Below are 16,085 nucleotides of genomic sequence, written 5' to 3'. Positions count from 1 at the left end.
TATGATCAAATCAAAGATATCATAATGGAGTATATTGCGCCTGAAGCGAGTAACATACTTAATGTGTTGTCTGCAACTGTTGACTTTCCCACTTGTGAGTCTATCAGAATGTCCCAAAGCGTTGACCGAACTGGAGAGAGGACTCTGGCTGTCGTTACTAAGTCTGATAAATAGGAATAGGGTTGGTGATGAATCCTATGATGAGGCTCGGTTTGAAGAAGCTAAGCTTCTTCAAACACATCCTGAGCTTTCCAAGATCGATAAATCGATTGTGGGCATTCCTGTTTTGGCTCAGAAGTTCATGCAGATTCAAGCCAAGAGCATAGCTAGAAACTTACCTGACATTGTCAAGAAGATCAATGACTGCTTTCATGAGAATCATTGGGGTGGCAAAAGAATCACTGAGAAAAAATCTGTTGAGAGGCGAATTCGATGAGTACCCAGATGAGAAGAAGATGCATTGTAAAGCTAGGTTGGTTGAGATGCTCAATGGTTTTTCAGATGAGCTTATGAACTGTCCTGAGAGTGATCGAACCAGAAACTTCTTAATGGATGAGATCAAGCATTTGGAGGAAGCGAAAGAGATTTCTCTCCCAAATTTCCTTCCCAGGACAGCTTTTCATGCTCTATTACAAGAAAAGGTAAAGGGGGTATCTGGTGTCCCAACAGCTTTCGTGGGAAAGCTATGGGATTACATAGAAGATGTGGTGATGACTATCCTCATGAGCCATGTTGAAGACTATCACCAGCTACAGCTCTCCACTAGAAGAGCAGGGCTTAATCTGATAGAGAAGATGAAAGAAAGGTCAATGAAGTGGGTTGTGGAGGCTGTGGAGATGGAGAAGCTCACCGATTACACTTGCAATCCGGAATTCGAAATCGAGTGGAACAAATTCATGGCTCAGAAAAACACATTCATGTCATGTGTGGATAATAGATATAGCACCATAAATATTGAAGGGTTTGGCTCGGTTGATGTGGCGAATGCGAAGCAGTTTCCGCATCTTTTGCATCAAGCTTATGACTTGAGGATGAGAATAGTTGCTTATTGGAGAATTGTGCTGAGAAGGTTGGTGGACTCCATGGCTCTGCATATGCAGCTGAGTGTTCATGTGCTTGTGAATGAGGAGTTGGAGAAGGAGATTGTGGGTGAGTTAATGGCACCTTATAATGGAAATGGGTTCGAGAGATTGATGGAGGAATTACCTTCTGTTGCTGCAAAGAGACTCAAGTTGACTGCGAGTGTTAAGAAGCTTAAGGAGTGTAAAGAGATTTTGGCCACTATCATGGACCGAATTGCAACTTCCAATTGTAGTCAATGAGACAATATATATATATATATAATATATTTATATATTAAGGTCAACTAGTATTAATATTATGTGTGTATGTTTTGTGGTTTTGTGTAATATGTTATTGTGTGAACTTTTTTTGTCGTTGGGTATTGTGCGAACTTTTATTAGCCACATAATGAAAGTGGGGAATAATTACTTTATTTGCTTTTAATATATTTGCTTTTATTTATATCTGTACGTACACGTTTTGTGGAAATGATTGATGAATAATAATAAACAACGAAAATGCTACCGAATGATTTGTACTACTATTATATATTTATTTGATTTATACCATATATTTATAGAAATTACAACACTATTTTATAATATGGTTTAATGGTTAGCTAAAATACATATTAGTGAGACTTAGTAGTAAACTCATAAATGAAGGTGGTATAAATTTTTGGAAAATTTTTGTGGATGAAATCGTTGTTAGGGTGGAGTTGTTTTCATTGTATTCTGTTAACGCCCAGACAAACAAGGGAGAGTGCACTGCACTCTTCAACTAGGAGCTTGTGTGCGCTCCACGTGTGGATGAGGGATATGACAATATGGGGGCCAAGCACAAAGGAGGGTTGATTTTTGGTCTCCATGCAACAGCCAACTTTTTAGACATATACTGTATTTTCTTTATATGAAAGACACGTGGAGATCACTACTCCAAAAAAAAAACAATCGAACTACATTTAATTATATTTATAAATAAATAAAATAAAAGACTGTCTAACTAAAGCAAATATTATATTAATATATTATTCTCATATCCATATTATTGGGAATTGCATCATGCATGTAATATGTAATAAATAAACCCATTAATTTCTTAAGTTTATTATAAATAATATTTAATCCAATCTTTCTAATATGTAATAAATAAAATAGGCATGTAATATTGCATCATGCCTATCTCATTTTGTTTGTTTCTAATAGAATCGAATATTTAAATCATTTATCAAATTAACACCACAACAAAATAGTCATATTAACACCACAATAAAATGGTGTGGCTGAAGAATGAATATGACCGTTTTAAATAAAGCTAGGTGCATGACGATACAATCTGGTTTATCACATGGTTTCTGGGGAAGGCAGTAATGACATCTTCTTATTTAATAAACAGATGTCCTTCAAGTGCCATTGAGTTCAAAACTACAGAGGAAAGATGGTCGGGGTAAACCACCTGATTTGTCTAACCTTAAAGTCTTTGGTTGTGCAACCTATGTACACCAAAGCATTGGAAAATTAGAACCTAGATATATTAAATGAGTGTTCCTATAATAAGTAGGGATGTAATTTTTCAAGAAGATGTATTTCCTTGTTTATCTAACACTAACCCCGCAAGTACACAATCTAGTACTAAACCTGCAGGAACCATAAGTTTAAATCCAGAAATTGCAGACCAAACAGAGGAACAAGAACATGATATAAATCAGGTGGAACCTACTATTCATCAACCTGAACCAAATACAGTTCAGGTGGAACCTATTGGTGAGGAAATAAAGAGAATGGAACCTGAAGAACCTCAACAAAATGAATATCTGACAGATTATCAGTTGACCCGAGACAGAGAGAAGAGGATTCCTACTCCTAACTTGAATTATAGCTTCGACATATGGAATGAAGACCTAGCCTATGCTTTTATGAGTAACTTAGAAGCTAACTCAGAAGAACCACAAAGTTATGAAGAAGCCGTAAAGGGTGATAAGGCAGAAAACTGGATACAAGCCATGAAGGATGAGATGAAATCTCTACAAAAGAACCAAACATGGAAATTGGTACCTAAGCCTAAAGGAAAGAGTATTATAGCCTGCAAATGGTTGCACAAACTAAAGGAAGGAATAACCAAGGGAGAACATATACGGTACAAGGCTAGATTGGTTGCTAAAGGCTTTACATAGAAAGTTACAGAGATTTTTTCCCCAGTGGTAAAATACAAGACTATCAAGATTATTCTATCACTAGCTAATCAGTTTAATATGGAAATAGATCAGATGGATGTGACCACTGCTTTTCTACATGGGGAATTAGAGGAAGACATCTATATGCAACAACCTAAAGGTTTTGAGGTCAAAAGGAAGGAAGATCATGTTTGCAAATTTATTACGTCCTTATATGGACTTAAACAGTCACCTAGGCAATAGAACAAGAAATTTGATGCATTTATGTTGAAGCTAGGATTCACTAGAAGTTACTATGATACTTGCCTATGCTTTAAAGGAATTAAGGTGAATGAGGTTATCTATTTACTACTGTATGTAGATGACATGCTGATTATCAGCAAAGAAAGGTCTCGGATAGAGGTGATGAAAGGCCTACTCAAGACAAAATTCGAGATGAGGACTTGGGCATAGCTACAAAGATACTAGGGATTACAATAAGAAGGGACAAGAGCAATGGAAGGTTGTGTATGACTCAAGAGGACTACATTAACAAGATAATAGAGAAGTTTTCTATGAAGGGAGCTAAACCTGCTTCACAACCTATCGCAAACTAGTATACCTAATCTAAAGAACAATTCCCTAAGACTAAAACAGAAGAGTTAGAGATGAGTTAGGTACCCTATTCTAATGTTGTGGGTTCCATAATGTTGGGTTTTATGCCCTTAATAAAACCATTTTTCTTATGTAACACGTTATTATTATCAATAAAAGAAGTAGAAATCATTTTGTTTATTCAATTGCATTGTTCGCTTGTTTTATTACATGTTTATTCAATTAATACAAACATTCATAAAATCCTGAACATATGGATAGTTACAATTATGGTGACTAGGTCACAGTAGATTATAGTTGTAATTATATGTTCAAAAGAACAAGTCCTAGATTAGATCAGTGCATTGGATTTTCACTGATTAGGAAATCTACGATATGATCTACTTACACATTAGGAGTGTGATAGGCATTGACCAAGTAGATATGATCGGATGTATTTGGTTACATCGGACTAGGACCGATATTGATTATTGATTGATAAATAAGTATCGTTGTTATCGAATCTAATCAATATCACAACGTTGACCATAGGTTAAGTCAATCTTAATTCTGAGTGATAATATTCTGCTAATTATATTATTTAAATCTTTTGACTTGTTCGTTACCAGCTTACCCTACGGTCTAGCCCATACTTACATCTTGGAGATTTAGTAATGAAATTGAGTGGGAGTATTATTCATAGATATGAAATCTATAACTTCTGTATGAGAAGTGAAAAGATGATTTCCTTAATTGCTTTGTTCAAAAGGTTAAATGATTGAGATCTCATTTTTGTGATTAAGTTCACGGAAATATCATTTATAAGGAACTTAGTGGGAGTTAAGGATAAAATACTGATGAGGGGTAAAACGGTAATTTTCACCCAGCTTGTTAGTAAGTCATCAATAGAGGATTGACTAACTGTAATGGTTATAACAATGGATAACATATTTATGCTTTGGAAAATATGTTCTATGAATTCAAGAGTTCAATTCCAAGTCTATAGTGGAGTCACGAGGAATTAATAAGGTAGTGAAATTATTCGTAAATAAATTCACGGTAACTTATTGGAGCTTGATTTCATGGATCCATGGTCCCCGCATCACCTTTGAGTAAATCATCTAGAATGTCTCAATTAATTGATTTAATTATCAATTAGGATTTTTTAAAAGTTGACTAGGTCAATTTTGGAAAATTTATAGAGATATGAGATTTAGAGAATAAAAGAGAATCTTTGGGTAAATTTATTAATATTGATAAATTGGTGTCAATATAAATAAATAAAAATTAAATCAAGTTTCAAATTATAATTAGTTAATTTGAATAAGGATTTAGTTAATTAATTAAAATAAATAAATAAATAAAAGGTTTTGAATTTAGGCCCAATTGGGATTTAAATTCAAAATAAAAGTATTGGGCCCAAGTCCATTTGTGGGAGCCCAAGGCTTTTATCTTTTTGTTTATTAGTTTAATTAATTCAAAATTTAAATTTAAATTTAAATAAAGCCCATTAAGTTGTCTATATAAGGAATATGATATCTAGGGTTTTAAAAAAAAGTCAGTATCAGTTGATTTATTGGGTAAGTGAAAACCTAGACACTCTAATCCTTTCTTAGCCACTTTCTCTTCTTCTTTTCTAGATCTCTATCTCATGTGTTGAGAACCAGCCCACACTAGTTCTAGATTGATCAAAGGCTTGGTGAGGAAGACTGTGTTGCTGATCTAGTTCAATCTCTTGATAATACTCTGCTACAGAAAGGAATCAAGAGTTAGAGAGATTGAAGGAAGGAGTTGTTCCAGTTCCGCTGCGTATTCGTAAGTTTCTACATCATTGTGTTTATGTTAATTTACGAATCTAATGTTCATATGTATGTCGTGTTATTCTATGTTTCTATTATGTGTTTGGAAAAATAATAGGAAGCATGCATCTAGATTTAAATTCCAAGACATAATGTACCTAGTAGTTTGTATAAGACCAGACCTTGCCTATGTTATTAGTATTCTTAGTAAGTATATGTCTAATCCTGAGAAAATTCACTGGTTAGCTATGAAGTGGTTAATCAGATTCCTAATTGGATCTAACAAGGTGGGATTAGTCTATAAACAGCAATAAGCAAGTACTACAATAGAGGGATACAATGATGCTGACTATGCAGAGGATAGGGACAGTCGAAAGTCTACATCTGCCTATATGTTCTTAATGGGAGGAAACTGTGTTAGCTCAAAAGTTCAACTACAACCAGTTGTGGCACTATAAACTCCAGAATCAGAGTACATAGCAACTACTGAAGCAATAAAGGAAGCTGTTTACTGAGTTTTTCGGAAACTAGAATTATGAAAGATAAGAGAGCTTAAAAAGAAAGGATTTAAAATATGCAAGCGAGGTTTTTACGTAGTTGGGACGTTAATGAGCCTTAGTCCACAAATCAGTTGTATTATAGCTTAGAGAGCTTTTGACAATGGATTTTCTGCAAGTTTGAACAGAGTAATTGCTTATAAGAGAAATCTCAGATCCCTGCTACAATGCACAACTGGTCCTATTTATAGGCAGTTTAGGTGCGATGGGTTTAGGCCGGACTAATCCAGGGCCAATAGGGATGTAACCATGGTTTGTTCGCTAATGGAGGCTTAATATAAAGGATATTTCTATCAGGGTCCATTGGGCCGGCTTGGGCGTGGCCAAGTCGTATAGTTGTTAATAGTACATAACCTTAGACTGGTCCGTGTGGGCTTCTAAGGGGATCCTGGGGACATGATCTGTCAGAGTAATGGCAGTACTGCTTCCTAGTAGCAGTGTACATTCTGTATGTAACCTCTTCTGTAGGTTAGTTGAGGAGACCAACTTCCGTGTTTCTTGGGAATGTGTTAGTGTCGGGGATCAATCCTGCCCTATTCGGACGTCTGATCCGGGTTCCTTTACTAATCTCCCAGTTCATTTACTGGGATCCTGGTTCGTTCACTAGGGCTCGGGTTCATTCTTGACAAGGTTGTATTCCCATACTCATGAACCTACCATACCTATTGATATCCCGGAGGGTATGGATAGGTTGGGACCGGGAAGGTGAGTTGGGCCTGCATCTTGGTCCCAGCTCCCTTGTCATGGTGGTGCCCATCAAACACTGTTGGGCTTACCGAAAACTGGGCCACTAAGGCTTTCATCTTCCTAGTTCATTGGGCTTAGGATGGGCCTTCGATCTCTTTGGGAGAGCTCACAAACCCATTATGTTATGCCACGTGTCCAGGGGGAAAACAAGGATAACATTTACCCCCAAGTCTTCATCCGTGCTTACAAGGTGGAGACTTTCCTCATTCTCCCGGACCAAATCCAAATATCCTTGTTTGTTTCCTAGAAGACGGGTTCATTTACTTGGGGGCCACTTGGGCGATCTTGCACGTTAGAGATTTGGGAGAGCTCACGTACCCATTATGTTATGCCACATGTCCAGGGGGAAAACAAGGATAACATTTACCCCCCAAGTCTTCATCCGTGCGTACAAGGTGGAGATTTTCCTCATTCTCCCGGACCAAATCCAAATATCCTTGTTTGTTTCTTAGAAGATAGGTTCATTTACTTGGGGGCCACTTGGGCGATCTTGCACATTAGAGATTTGTTTCATTCTCCTGGATCAAATACAAATATCCCGATTTGTTTCCTAGGAGACGGGTTCATTTACTTGGGGGCCGCTTGGGTAATCCCCGTCCTTTTGAATTCACCACGTTTTATACACGCGTCTTCCAATAATTGGGGCGTCTGTACCCATTACTACAAAACTGGGCTTTCCCAACACCCAACCACGACAGTCAACTCTATTGACTGTCGTAATTGCTTTGCGGGACTCTACGCCGACAGTAAAAAACTAAAGACATAGAGACCAACGCTGACAGCTAATAACTGTCACCATTGCTTTTGACTGTCGCTATTGACCCCAACAACGACAGTTAATTTAAGACCAATGCCGACAGTTAAAATGTGTCGCTATTGACCCCAACGTCGACAGTTAATTCGAGACCAATGCCGATAGTTAAAAGGTGTCGCTATTGACCCCAACGCCGACAGTTAATTCGAGACCAATGCCGACAGTTAAGGTCCTCTGCATCTGAAGAGATTGCCACAGATAGGGGAAATGTTGTGTCTTTGGCCAAGGCACTGTACATAGTAATAGGAGTTCCGATGGCTCTCTGTTGTCATATCTACTCATTCCTGTATTCAACCTATCCAAGAGATCGGGAGCGAGCTCAAATGGAAGCTTTGATAGAATCAGAGATGCTGCAAATAAGATTGGAATTACCTGCAGATGGGCAACATCCTCATCAAGTTCTGTTATCCTAGTCAGGAGAACCATATTTGGAGGAAAGAACCGTAATCGTACCAGAGAAGATAGGATATGGTAAGACATCTTATTGGACATGCCTCCCACCCATTTTCTTTAAGTTTTAAGATAAAGATAGAGTAATGATATGTACACACAATATATGATCCAAAACATTGCATATACCTATATGGAAAGTCTTTTTAATATAATAGGTTCCATTTTAAATAAATCTATATTGTCCAAAGGGAAAGTTCTCTAGACAAATTACGTACTCAAATGGTATGTTAGGCATTTGAAATGGTGCATAGGCCGTTTAACTTTAATTTGATGGTATTTATTCTGTGGTATGCATTTGCTGTTATATTTTGTAATTTCCAATATGAGCAAGTAACAAGTTCAATTGGTACTTTGCATTTTTTGAATGTGAAAATTTTAAGGCAAGTGGTCGAATTTGAAAGGAATTTCAGAAAATGTTATCAAGAAGTGTAGATGCTTGAAATATACATTACATGTTGACTGTGTTATTTGTTAAGATCCCAATATTACCGGTTTGTCTAGAGTTCAGACTAACTCAACGTAAGCTTAAATCCACATTGATATTTGCTGGGGTGAGACTTGAGATTGTATGCTTGTTGTCATATATTTTTTGTCTACTTATCATGGACTTTCATTGTTGATATTGTTGTCTCATGTTGTAGATTTTGACTTGAAATTTGAGATGATATTGTGATATTTCTTTTAAAAATTCCCAAATTCTTCTTTGATTAAAGATAATTACCGTAAACTCTTGGGATTTTAATTTATTACTGCTTGTTAAATAAATAAAATTAAGTAGATAAATAAACTTCAGTTTGTTTTGTACAGTTATTACTATGTCACAACTAATCTATTACTGAGAGGTCACTTGGCATTTATGCAGCTAGTGCTAGCCCCACCACCACCACCATTTCCAGAAGGCTACATCTACTTCATGAACACAGAATCAGAAAATGGCCCTAAAACCCAGCAAATAAGGGAGGCACAACCACCTCCCCTTGACCCCATCATTGATCAAGGCCCAGCTAAAAGAATGAAATTTTGAATAAGAGGTGTCGCATCATAAGTTATCTGTCCAGAAGTAAATATGTAAAGATCTGAAGCTAAGTTAATCACTACAACTTTAAATATCTGCTAACCCCCAGGCCTTTTTCAGTTGTCGTAAAGATCTGAAGCTAAGCTAAGTTAATCACTACAACTTTATATACGTTGTGGTAGTTTTCACTTCAGTTGTTTTTCAGAGTGAGTACAAGGACAAGAAGAAGAAATATATGTTGTTGGACAATGAATTTAGTGTTTTATTTTATTTGTAATTTTTATTAGAGTAAATGATTCTTTGTAAATACTTTGTATAAGTTTTGTTATTTTAATCTATAATTTTTTAGTTTTGTATATAAATGTTTCATTTAAATCATAATTTTTAATTTAACATAAAAATAAATAATTTTTTGCAAGCAACAACGATGCCTAATAACTGTCGGCGTTGCCAGCAACGGTGACACGTAATAACTGTCGGCGTAGCCAGCAACAGCGACACGTAATAACTGTCGGCGTTGCCAGCAACAGCGACACCTAATAACTGTCGGCGTAGCCAGCAACGATGACACTTAATAACTGTCGGTGTAGCTAGCAATGACGACACCTAATAACTGTCGGCGTAGCTACCCCTACGCCGGTATATGCAAATACAACAGTTAGTCGACTGTCGTCGTTGCTCAATAGCGACAGTTAAAAACTGTCGGGAAATCCCGTTTTTGTAGTAGTGACCATTCGCGCCTGTCAAATCTGAAAAGGATATTTTAATTGTCATAGTGACCGATGGGTGTCAGCGTGATTTTTGAGGCATCCCGTCTACACGAGAGAGGTTGATAGGGTACTTGAGTGGGCTGTTTAATGCCTCTGCACCATCTCGGACTGTTGGATGGGGATATACTTGAAAATATTTTAATGCGGACCGTTGGATCAGATAGGCGTGAATCGTGGATTGGCGAATCCACGATCTGCTGCTTCATTTGGCTAATAAAGACCTCTGCGTCATCCGGGACAGTTGGATGGGGATAGTCTTGAGATCCCTATTTGAATCGTTGGATCAAATAGTGGGTTTTTGCCCTATAAATCCCCCACAGTTTCATTTCCAACTTTACACATTCTAAACAATCAAAGCCAAAACGAGAGCGACACTCCCCTAGTGAAAGTTTTCCACCAACACATATATCAAATAATAAAAAACTATTTCAAACGTTTTTGTTTTAAAATCAAAATATATAAAATTAAAATCTACCCAAATCTAAAATTAAATACAAAATTCATTATCACACCAAAACAAATACATTAATTAATTTATTTAACAAATTTGTGAACAAAAACAATATATATATAAAAAAACTCTAAAATTATAAACTGAGAAATAAAAAAAAAAATACAGGACAAAGTTCAAAGCTCATTATATATGCAAAATTACAAACTCTTATTTGATCCAAAGTTTCTTTGCATAGCATCCTCTCGTCTTTTTTTTTTTCTCTCCAATATATTTCTGCAAAACCAAAAATATTAAGTGTACTATAATAACTTTAAAAAGATACATAAATTGATTTATATCTTAAAATAAGAAAAGTGATGAGTTACATTTGCTTAGGTTTCAACACATTATCAATTTTGGGGGAACTGGTCCAAAAAGATTATTATTTGACCCCAAGACCTGCAAAGCATGGATAAAAGGCTTATAAATTTGTTAAAGTAATCATTTTTATGGGAATAGTCTATTAGTACTTTTAACAATATAATTGTCAACAATTCATTATTAACAAAAATAAAATTAATATGCCAACCACTATCAACTAAGTTAATAAAAATTGCACTAACTCAAATTACCAAACATATCGCAAGTGTACGGCTAAAATACCTAATGTTTTCAAAATGTTGCACTTAGATACCCAATTTTTTTTTTACGGTAATTTACTCAATGTCTTCAAAATGTTACACTTTTATACCCGAACTTTTTTTTGTGTGGTAAATATACCCAATGTTTTTAAAATGTTGCACTTTAATACCTATTTTTTTAATTAATTTAAGAAATAATAAGAAAGTGAAAGAAAAATATAGGATTTAATTATTTTTTAAATTTTAAATTATTTTCTCTTTCTTATTCTTCCTCAAAATAAGTATTTTAAATTTAACATTAATAAATGTTTTATTAAAATTAATAAAAAAATGTTTTAAAATAAATTTTTTTTTTTTATGAATAAGGATCAATTTATTGCTCAACAAAGCCTATTACAAACTCAAGAACAAAGGCCTAGATATGGCTCAATTGCTCAAACCAATTACAATCACTATGACTAGTTTTCTCATTTTTAAAAAGAGAAAACCTATTACAAATTCCTCTTTTAATTTTCTGTACAAGAATATGAACTGTATACACATTATCATTCCACAGAGTATTGTTTCTAGCTTCCCAAATATTATATACAAGGCTATTCACAAGGGCAAGGTAGACCTCTCGACGAAATTTGGAATGCTTCGACCTCTTAATCTTCTTGATACAAGCTTCAAGCTCCAATTTATGCACATTGAAATCTTCCCAAGTAAAGATATGTTGAGCCACAGTAGAGCTAAAGTGACATCTAAAGAAGAGATGAAGATGGGACTCCAAGTGAGCACCATAAAAAAGACAATTAGCATCAACTATCTGACCAATTTTAAGAAGTCTCTCTCTAGTTTGTAACCTGTTTAAACAAGCAAGCCAAGTGATGAACTTGTGCTTGGGAGTACTCAGCCGATTCCAAATGGGAGAGAACCAAACCTTCCTGACATTTGATTTCAGCCAAAGAAGAGAGCAAACTTTAGTGATACTAAAGTTCATTTGGGTGAAGATAGATTCATCCATTTTGTTCTTGATGATGTTCTTAACCATAACTATCTTTTTCCAATACCAGCTTGCATTTTGTGGAGCCTCATATCTCCACCAACAATCATCTTTGAGATAAACAGAGTGAACCCAACGAACCCAGAGGTTATCTTTCTTATTGGCTATATCCCAAACATACCTACTCAAAGCACCAATGTTCCAATTATCTATATCACGAAAACCCAGCCCCCCTTCATCTTTAGGAAGGCAGGTGTTCTTCCAAGCAACAAGACCCGGACCACAAGAGTTGGAATTACTCTTCCAAAGAAAAGCACGACAAATGCTATTGATTCTATCAAGGATGAACTTTGGAAGAATTAAAATTTGAGCCCAATAAGTATGAATGATCAACAGGACAGAATTAATGAGAGTACATTTACCTGCATATGAAATATGCCGAGAGCTCCAAACTCTAATTCGAGCTACCATCTTCTCAATTATACTTTCACAATCAGCCTTGGAGATTCTTTTGGAGCATATAGGAATCCCCAAATACCGAAAAGGGAGTTGGCCCTGAGAGTACCCCGAGGCATTAAGAATGTATTCAACTTCTTCATTCTTCATCCCAGCACAATATATGGACGTCTTGGAGGGGTTTGCTTGCAGCCCAGATGAATTCGAGAACCTCTTGAAAGCTCTCAACAGAAGAAGAATGGACGGAATATCACCTTTAGAGAAAAGCAACACGTCATCAGCAAAGCAAAGGTGATTTAATCTTAAAACCTTACATCTCGGGTGGTGCTTGAACTCTTTCTTCTTAGCTATCAAAGACAGTAAACGGGATAAGTATTCCATGCCAATCACAAAAAGAAGAGGAGACAAAGGGTCTCCTTGCCGTAACCCCCTTCTAGAAGAAAAGAAGCCATGTAACGAGCCATTGATGAGCAAGGAAAACTTGGGAGAAGTGACACATTCCATGATCAGATTAATAAAAACAGTGGGAAAGCGGAGGGCAACTAACATTTCCCGAATGAACTCCCACTCCACTGTATCATAAGCTTTCTTGAGGTCCATCTTGATCATGCAAGAGGGAGAAACAGTCTGCCTACCATACAGCTTAACAAGGTGTAGAGTCCAAGAACTTTACTTAGCTAAGATAGATAGTAGTATGATAGTATTTATAGCATTATCTTTGTTACTTTGGATTTTTGGTTCAGACCGGGAGTTATTTGGACACTCATAGTAGTACTTATAGATTTTCTAAGTTTAACCTATAGTTTAAGAATATTAAGTATAACCTAAGGTTTGATTAAAGTGACTGATATTAAGGATTATATTATTATATTATAAGGTTTAGACATCAACCAATAGGATTTTAAGCACATGTTTTGAATGGTAATTAAGGATTAAGATTTTTGAGGATTAAATATAATAAGGAGTAAAGTTCGAATGTTATAGGGTCAGTCAGCAGCTTTGAGTACGTTGAGGGCTTAGTCAAGGCTGTTTACTCCATTCAAACCTAGCTAAAAATGTGTAATTTCGTGTTTAAATATTCAGCGTATGCCGATATATCGCAGCTATAGGGGGCGATATGTCGCAGCACGTAGATACGGAAAACACGAAACGATGCACGGTCGCCTCGGGCATACTGGCCCAGGCGATATATCGCCTACAGGGGGCGATATATCGCCTCCTTCAGCATGGATTCAAACTCTTTTGAATTCATTTCCTTTCAGCCATTCAAACTCCTTCAACAGTCCAGCATCTTGTGAACGAGTCTTCAGCCTCTGCTGAACGATTATTCAAATGATTTTCACCTAAAAAGCCATTATTTTTATTCAAGTAAAATCAAGATATTTTCATTCCCAAACTCTATAAATAGGACCTAGTACCCAGCCATTATTCACCATTTGCTCTAAGTTCAGAAGCTGCTAGTGTTAAGTGAGTGTGAGAGTGTAAACACTTGGTTTGGGGAAAAACTATAAGCTTAAACATCATAAGCTTATCAAACACTTTGGGAAGTGAGTTCTATAGTATTTCGGTGAAGGTTAGATTGATCTTGCAATCTTTGAGGTAAACCCAAAACTCTAGTTCCTTTCTGTATTTTATGTTATTTCCTTTCTCAAAACCTTCTACTCAGTCCCCTAACCTTATTCTTATTTTGGTTAGGGAATCCAAGCTCTTAAGCATATAAGTTGGTAAGTATGTTTTTATGGTTTAGTCTTTCCATCTCTTTCATTTCATCTCCTTTCCTTAGACTCACTCTTTCTTATGGTTTTAGGAGTGTTCCAAAAGTCCCAACTCAGTCCATAATCCCGGTAACTTTGGTAAGGAAAATAGGCTAGAATCAACATGTTATGTGCTTATGTTATCTATATGATTTATGTTATTAAAAGTGTTATGATATGTATATGTGTATGTTTGTAGGCTTGGGCATATGACCCATATGACTAACAAGACCCCAAATGGGTTATGGGCATATGACCTACTTAGCTAGTAGGACCCCACTAATCCCATGGGCATATGCTTGTTTAGTCTATGGGACCCCAAGTAATAATGGCCATTATAATAAGTGAAATATGTGTTATGATATGTCTTTACGTTATTATGAAATTATGTTTATGTTTATGACTATGTGTTAGATTTTCCTTGCTGGGCATTAGGCTCACTCCTTTCTGTTTATGTGCAGGAAATAAGCTTTAGAGGTGGAAAGATTCGTGACGCTTAGAGGATGTGTATCGATGGTGAATGGAGTCAAGGGGCCGAGCGTTATTCGATTCGAGGATGTAGTCTTGTTTATGTTTTTTTATGGTTTTAAATGTACTTTCCGCATTTTCTATGTAACTCTTTTTAGTTTTTAAGTTATTTTTGTTTTAAAGACAATGGGTACCCATATCCTACTTATTTTATGAAAGTAACCTTTGTTTCCATAAGCTTTCAATAAAATTATGGTATTTCCGCAAAAATGTAAGTTTTATGTATAGATTCGTTAATGGTCCAAGTAGTCTAGATTAGTGGGTCGTTACAGTTGGTATCAGAGCAAACGGTTCCTTCGCATGAAGTTCTCCTCGATACACATGCTCAAAGCTCCGAATCGGACCGCCAAGTAAGTGTTTAAGTTACAAGTTACAAGTTACCTTGTCTATGTGTATAGCTAACGACTTTAGTGTTTATGTTTCAGTCAAGAATGAATGGAGCTTTAAGCAATGAGGATATCCGAGCCATTAAGGCTTTAAAAAGAATAAGGGAGCCAAGAAACACCGTAGGAGCACTAGAAAAGATCACTCGAAGATTGATCTTGTTCAACAAAGAGATAGGTCACCTTCAAAAAAAAAAAAAAATCTAGGCAAATTATGTTGAGAGCTGCAGAACAATATGTCCTAGTAATCAGGCTTTTAAAAGATTTTCCGTCAGCAATTTTAACTTTAGAAGAAATATGGGAGAATATAAATAATGACGATGACTTACAAGCAGCCCTAAGATATTATTCTCTCATACTTAAGTTCACCTATGATTTAGAGTTTCAATTCACTAATGAGCAACAACATAGGATCTTCTTAAATCTTCCCCGAGGAAATTTTGAGGCTCAAGACAATGATGATTATAAGGAGATAGATAATGATATGCTAGATGAAGGATCGGATGTAGAAGATCCCGATTTTTAAGAATAGCTAGTTTTTTCAATGTTTGTTTTGTTTATTTCTTTATTTTATGATTGTAATAAGTGAAAATTTTCAAATTAATTTCATGTTATTTTATTTTCATGTATGAGTTTGATTTTATTTTCGCAATCATAATAAGTAATAAATAAAATGAATAATGACTAAGTTCAGTGAGGGTGGATACAAATCAATGAACCAAGTTTCCTTATTGAGAGTTAGGGGGCCTTAGTAGTGGGAACGATTTTACTGATCCCAGCCCTCCCTCAATATGGTTAACTTTGGAACAAAGATAAGTTTCGAGCCTGAGAATTAAGTCATATAGGATGATTAGAAACACACCTAGAAAATAAAGATGACTTGTTTTTCTAAGTATAGAAACCCACTCTAATAATAAATAAAGACCTATATAATTTTTCATA

The 16,085-nt window shown here is 35.8% G+C and overlaps 1 pseudogene; it reads left to right on the top strand.

Annotated features, from left to right (window-relative positions):
• On the top strand, window positions 1-1,506 carry LOC133799292 (dynamin-related protein 4C-like; annotated as a pseudogene).
• Window positions 1,507-16,085: the final 14,579 nt, after the last annotated feature.

The sequence above is a fragment of the Humulus lupulus genome, chromosome 9 (genome assembly GCF_963169125.1).
Source record: "Humulus lupulus chromosome 9, drHumLupu1.1, whole genome shotgun sequence".
In the NCBI taxonomy this organism is placed as follows: domain Eukaryota; kingdom Viridiplantae; phylum Streptophyta; class Magnoliopsida; order Rosales; family Cannabaceae; genus Humulus; species Humulus lupulus.
Note: the sequence above shows the minus strand (reverse complement) of the source record. Positions and strands in the feature narration are given on the sequence as shown.